The sequence below is a fragment of the Oryza glaberrima genome, chromosome 12, assembly GCF_000147395.1.
Source record: "Oryza glaberrima chromosome 12, OglaRS2, whole genome shotgun sequence".
In the NCBI taxonomy this organism is placed as follows: domain Eukaryota; kingdom Viridiplantae; phylum Streptophyta; class Magnoliopsida; order Poales; family Poaceae; genus Oryza; species Oryza glaberrima.
The window spans coordinates 5,796,411-5,803,061 of record NC_068337.1 but is presented as its reverse complement, the minus strand read 5'-3'; positions in this window follow the sequence as shown (position 1 = coordinate 5,803,061).

The window sequence follows — 6,651 nt, the reverse complement described above, 5'->3', positions numbered from 1 at the left end:
AGGCATGGCTAAATAAAACAGTGATAACGCAGGAATTTAAATAAAGCGATAATGCATTAATTTAAATCAAAATAATTTTATAAACTGGGATTCAATATGCTCAAGGATGATGTGACTTGCCTTGCTCAGAGAGAACGGCCTTCCGAACCTTCGGCGACGACCGCGAACCACGCTTCGGGAACCTCCGGAACGACAGAAGCTACGCGAAGCACACAAGCAAAGCTACAAGCCTATAAAGAAGCAATAACAATACATAAAAAGAAAGCACACGGTTCTTTAGGTTATAACAAACATTAGGAGACTTGAACGGGTCGATTCCGAGTTCGTATGACCAAGATATGATCATCCGAAGTTTAATGCTGTTACATGGAGATTTACGGATTATTGTAATTAGGCTTTGCAACTATAAAACATGTGGAAGCGCTAGCCTGAAAAAGACAGGAAGGCTGCGCTGTTGACATGCGGACCCCTCATGTCAACCTAAAGGACCGCGGTAGACCGAGTACACAGAGACGGTCCACGGGTCGACGGAAGCGGACCCCGTGTGTCAACTGAGGCGAGTAGCCGACAAACGGACTCCACTAGACACCACACGGGCTGCACACGTGGAAACCACGCGGCTACCGAGCGGGCACACTAACACGGTCACCACACGCACAAGCGAACGACTACCGACACCGGTACACGGGTACCGGGGCCGACAACCGCACAACGAGCACAGGCGACACCGAAAGGACGAAGACGGGGCAGCGAGGGAGAGGGATCCTTACCACCACGCGACGAGGCGTGGGAACGACAACGACGAACGGGCGCGGTGGAGACAGCTCGGGGACGACGGAGGCGAACGGCGAGGGAACGACTTCGGCGGCGATCCTTGGACGAAGGCGAGACGCGGCCGGCACAAGGCTTGACGACGCGGAGGCGAGGACGAAGACGACGACGGGGCTGCAGCGGCACACTTGACGGACGCGGACGACGGACGGGAACGGCTTGACGGAGGGACGGAACACCACGACGACCGGGAACGACGAGAGGACGACAACGACGACGACCGGGGCCGGCGAGGAGACGACGAGGGCAGCCGGCGGCAGCTGCACGGAGACGGGGACGATGTGGAACGCGCCGCTGCGAATCCGACGACGGAGGCGGCGCCGCGAGACGACGAGCCGGCGAGGATGAATGATGACGACGACGACGAACACCCACGGTGTTCGGGTGGAGGGGAGGCGAGGCCGAGGGCGACCTTGCCGCTACGATGCCAGAGGTGGTGGTGGCGCAGCGAGCCGACGAGCCGGGGAGGAGGAAGGGGCGGCCGAAGGGACGCCGGCGACGACAAGGATGGAGAGGCCGGCACGGGCGACGGCAGTCTCCGGATGAATCAGAGGGCAGGCCGGGGTGGAGGTCGACGCGGCGACGCCGAGGGAGGAGACGGCGCGGCCGGCCCGCACCTGAGCGGCGCGGCAGGGGCAGCTGGAGGCAGTACAGTGGCGGCAACGCCACTGGACGACGGCGGGAACGCACCTCCGGCAGTCACCGCGCGAAACGGAGGGCAGGCCGGGGGAGAGGAGGTGGCTGCGACACCGGGGAAGGCGACGGCACGGCCGGACGGCGCGTGGGTGAGGCGGTAGGGGCGGCTGGAGGGTGGCCGGCACCGAGGAAAGAGAAGGAGGAGGCGGAGAGAGGTGGTGTGGTCGCGGGGGAGCTCGGGAAGGGGCTAAAACGATAGAACGCAAAGAGGGGGTTCCATTTTATAGCGGAAGGGAACGAGCCGGCCACGGGAGGAGCGGGGAACGGTGGCGGAAAAGGCGCCCGGCGGCCATGGAAGGCAGCCATGAATGGCGCAGCCGTTCCGGTCAAAATAGTGCACGATTAAAGGGAAGGAAAGGGGATTAATTCCCCCTAATCAATTTTGGAATTGGCCAATTGAATCAAGCGAATTTGGAGGAGGGAGCGAGCTAGGGTTCACGGGAGAGAGAAAGGAGGCCGGGCGGGAGGAAGGAGACGACCGGGTGGGTGGGACCCACCGGTCGGGCGCGCGGCGTCAGCGCGCGTGCGCACGCGGCTGGCTCGGGCAGGGGGCGCGGCTTGGGCCGGGCGGGCGGCCCAGGAGGAGAGGAGGGAGGGGAGGCCCGGGAGAGAGAGGGGAGGGGAGGGGAGGTAGCTGGGCCGGGAGGGGGGAGGAGAGGCCCGGGAGAGGAGGGAAAGAGAGGGAGGAGAGGGAGACTTTGGGCTGGGCCGAGAGAGAGAGAGGGAGGACTTTGGGCCAGACTTGGCCCAAAGGGAGGAGGGGGATTATTTTTAGTTTTTCTTTTTAGTAAACTTTGTTAATTGTTTTTGTTGCTTAATAATTATTTCCGGTGCTCTGAAAATTCAAGTAAAATTTGAGGGCTCCTTTTAGACCAAGGAGAATTTAACAAAAATTCTCTGGGCCACATTCGAATTTTTCTTGTACGTATTTTAGTGTTTGCCAATTTCTTTTCGAATTTTAAATAAATTCTATTATTCCTTTTAGAGAATGATTTTTAATTCGGGATGAATTTATCAGGACGTGACACCGGGCCACCTTGTCCGCCAGCTCGAAGAGCTCGGCGGTGGTCTTGGGCTCCTTGGTGGTTATCTTCTCCAGCATGCGGTTATGCCGCACGCCGTTCCGGAATGCATACACTACCGCGTGGGCTGGAATGCACGGAATGGTGTTGCGGACCTGGCAGAAGCGCTGTATGTACGAACGGAGGGACTCGTCGTCCTTTCGCCGCACAGCATGCACGTCCGCCTCTTCCCCGGGGCGGGGATATGTGCCCTAGAAGTTCGTGACGAACTGCTAGCACAGATCCTCCTAGGAGTGAATGGAGTCGGGGGGCTGGGTCATCAACCAGCCACGCGCCTGGCCTTTAAGGGCCATGGGAAAGTAATTTGCCATAACCCAGTCGTCGTCCCCTGCCGCCACGATGATCGTGGTGTAGATCTGGAGGAACTCGGAGGGGTTGATGCTGCCATCATACTTCTCCGTGAGGTTGGGGCGAAACTTCGGGGGTCACCGGACATTCCGGAGACTCGCAACGAAAGCCCTACAACCTGCCCCCCTAGGGGTGAGCGTGGGGGGAGGGCCGCCTCGCGAAGAGGAGCGTGGCACTCCAGATGAGGAGGCGCCTTCCCCCATGCGAGTAGCCCGGCGCTCGTCCCGGCGTCGCTCGATGTTGACCCGAGCGTCCTGCGTCCCGTAGAGGTCATCGTGACGCCTCCGCCTTCCCGAGACCTCTGATGACGTTGGAGCCGTGGATCGCCTCGAGATCGTGGCCGATCGACGGGCCCTTCTCCTCGCCGACGAGGAAAGGGTAGCCAGGGCACTCGATGTACCTGTGGCGGTGGATCGGCCACCCGTGGCCAACTACCGTTGGGCAGCGGTGACCAAGTTGGCCACGTCGTCCAGCCAGCGCCATACGGGGTCTCCCGGCTCCGGGTTCACCGGGGGATGCCGCAGAAGGGCGCCCACCGCCTGAAGCGCGCCTTGGGGCGAACCTCCGTCTTCGTAGTCGAGACGGCGACGTGCCCCGACGTGTCGCGGCCTCCCTCCGCCTGGGGGCGGGGACAGGGCCGCACCACTTGAACGGGTAGGATCCTCCCTCCGCGAAGGCATCAACTCTAGTCTTAGTATCCCGCATGATCTCTGACCACCACGGACGTCGTCTTATCCCCAAGCCGACTCCCGGTCCATCACCGCAAATACTCTCCCGAGACATCGAGTCACCTACATATGGAACAAACAAAGAAACCATATTCCGAAACCAAGCTATCTCCAACTTGACTCATTAGCAGCAAACAATAGCATTACATACGTATAGTATCCATCTAGAAGTCATAATTATGGAATAAACTCGGATATCCAAATAAACAACCCGAAACCGAAACCGACACAGTGTCGGCCGGTCAGACCGCAGGCTGCGCCGGTCTGACCGCGCATTACACGCCGGTCTGACCGGCTACCAGAGCCCGGTCTGACCGGTCCACATAAAATCACAGCAGTACCTGTATATTCACCTGTAAATCCAATCATCTCCAAAACTACTTCGTGAATAAATTCCAAATAACAAAACCAATAATCTCCAATGCCCAATTGTTCATCACAGAATAATAATCAAAAACACCTTTGATTTTACAATCTCCCCCTTAGTGAACACATTGGCAAACTCACAAAAATGTTTTGGTATTTGGTGGTAAAAAGCACATTTCGTACAAAAGTACACATCGTGTTCAAAAATCCAAAAGAAAACTTCGCCCCCTTTTGAAAAGAAAGAAATTCCCAATTGAACCAAAAACATGCTCTTCTCAACAACTCTCCAAAAATTCACCTTGCTTCTCAAAAAACCACATTACTTCTCCCCCTTTTGACAATGTTTCATCAAGCATAGGAATTATGTTCATTAATGTTCAAGAGCTTAGCATACATATAGCATATCAAGTCATGTGTTGCAATAAAAAGAAGATAAACCCATCTATAACAAAACAAGTATGCATTATAGTATAACCATGAACCAAAGATTTTACAATTAAGCTTGAATCAACAATCAAAATTCATGATTTCATACGATTTATAATGCAACATCTTAACAAGCACATAGGTTGAAGAATAAACACTAAACACATATACCTATTGCATTTATCACTCTTTCTCAAATAACCTTTAGCACAAGATAACCAAGAGAATTTTTTAACTTTTTCTTTTCTTGAGCCTTTTTGCTCATATTTTTCTCTTTTTATTCCGGGTACGTCCCTGTCGTCAAGACTGTTTCTAGGGATTTGGCACCCATTATTTTGCTCACATCGAATACGTACTTGTCGTCAAGACTGTTTCCAAGGATTCGGTATTCATTTTTTTATATTTTTTTATTCTCTTTTTCACAATGAGCAATTAAAGCTATTTGAGGAATAACAAGTCAATAAAGCATATATATAGAGCATTTAGAGATCAAACCATATGCTAGCATCAACATTGCATATTTTTTAAATTTAAGTATAGAATTTAAGTGTCATGCATCATCTCCCTTAAAAGCAAAATCTAAATTTCATGAAAAGACTAGAATACATACAAGCTATGCTAGAGACAAATAAACCTTCAAAGTATTGCTAGCATGCACAAGAAAATACCATATGCATAAACAAAGATCTCTTTTATCAATTTTTCTCATTGTCATATTATTGCTTGATAAAACCATGAGGTACAAACTCCCCCTCAAAGCATGCCAAAAGGATGAATTACGCTCAATTCACCACGAAGAAAAGCAAAGCGATTAGAATCCAAAGGCTTAGTGAAAATATCAGCAATTTATAACTTTGTGTCCAAAAACTGCAACTCAACATCTCCTTTCTCAACATGATCCCTCAAAAAGTGAAAACGAATATCAATGTGCTTTGTGCGTGAGTGTTGAACAGGATTCTTAGCAATATTGATAGCACTAGTATTATCACAAAAGAGAGGTACTTTCTCAAAAGTAAGACCATAATCTTTCAAAGTAGATAAAAGCCAAAGAATCTGTGAACAACAACTAGTAGCAGCAACATATTCAGATTCAGCAGTTGATTGAGCAACACTAGATTGTTTCCTAGAAGACCATGCAATCAATGATGTACCAAGAAAATGACATGTCCCACTAGTACTTTTCCTATCAATTCTACAACCTCCAAAATCAGCATCTGAATATCCACTTAAGCATATAGAAGATGAAGTAGAATACCAAATTCCAAACTCAAGTGTATGATTCAAATACCTCATTATTCGCTTGACCGCTTGACGATGTGAAGCACGAGGAGAAGCTTGAAAGCGTGCACACAAACACACAGCAAACTGTATGTCTGGCCTAGAAGCAGTTAGATACAACAAAGACCCAATCATACTTCTATACTCCTTTTGATCAACAGCTTCACCATCTTCATCAGGATCCAGCACAGCTGTAGAACCAATTGGTGTTGAAATTGGCTTGCAATTCTCCATCTTGAACCGTCTCAAAAGATCCTTGGTATACTTCATTTGATGCACAAAAGTACCTTGAGGTGTTTGCTTAATTTGCAATCCCAAAAAGTACGATAACTCATCCATCATGCTCATCTCAAATTCCCTGCGCATAGTCTCAGCAAAATCTACAACCACAGCGTGAGTCGAACAACCAAAGATGATATCATCCACATAAATCTGAACGAAAAGTTGATTATCACCATGCTTAAGAACAAAAAGCGTTTTGTCAACCTTTCCCATTGTAAAACCTTTCGCAAGCAAAAAGTTCTTAAGCCTATCATACCATGCCCTAGGAGCTTGTTTCAAACCATACAAAGCTTTAGACAATTTAAAAACATGGTTGGGAAAATCAGGATTTTCAAAACCTGGTGGTTGTTTGACATAAACTTCCTCATGTATAAAACCATTTAGAAAAGCACTTTTCACATCCATTTGATACAATTTAAAACCTTTTGAAGCAGCAAAAGCCAACAAAAGTCTAATTGCCTCAATTCTAGCAACAGGAGCAAAAGTTTCATCAAAATCCAAACCCTCAACTTGAGTAAAACCTTGAGCAACAAGTCTAGCTTTATTTCTCACAATCAAACCATCCTCATTTTGTTAATTTTTGAAAACCCACTTGGTTCCAATAACATTATGTC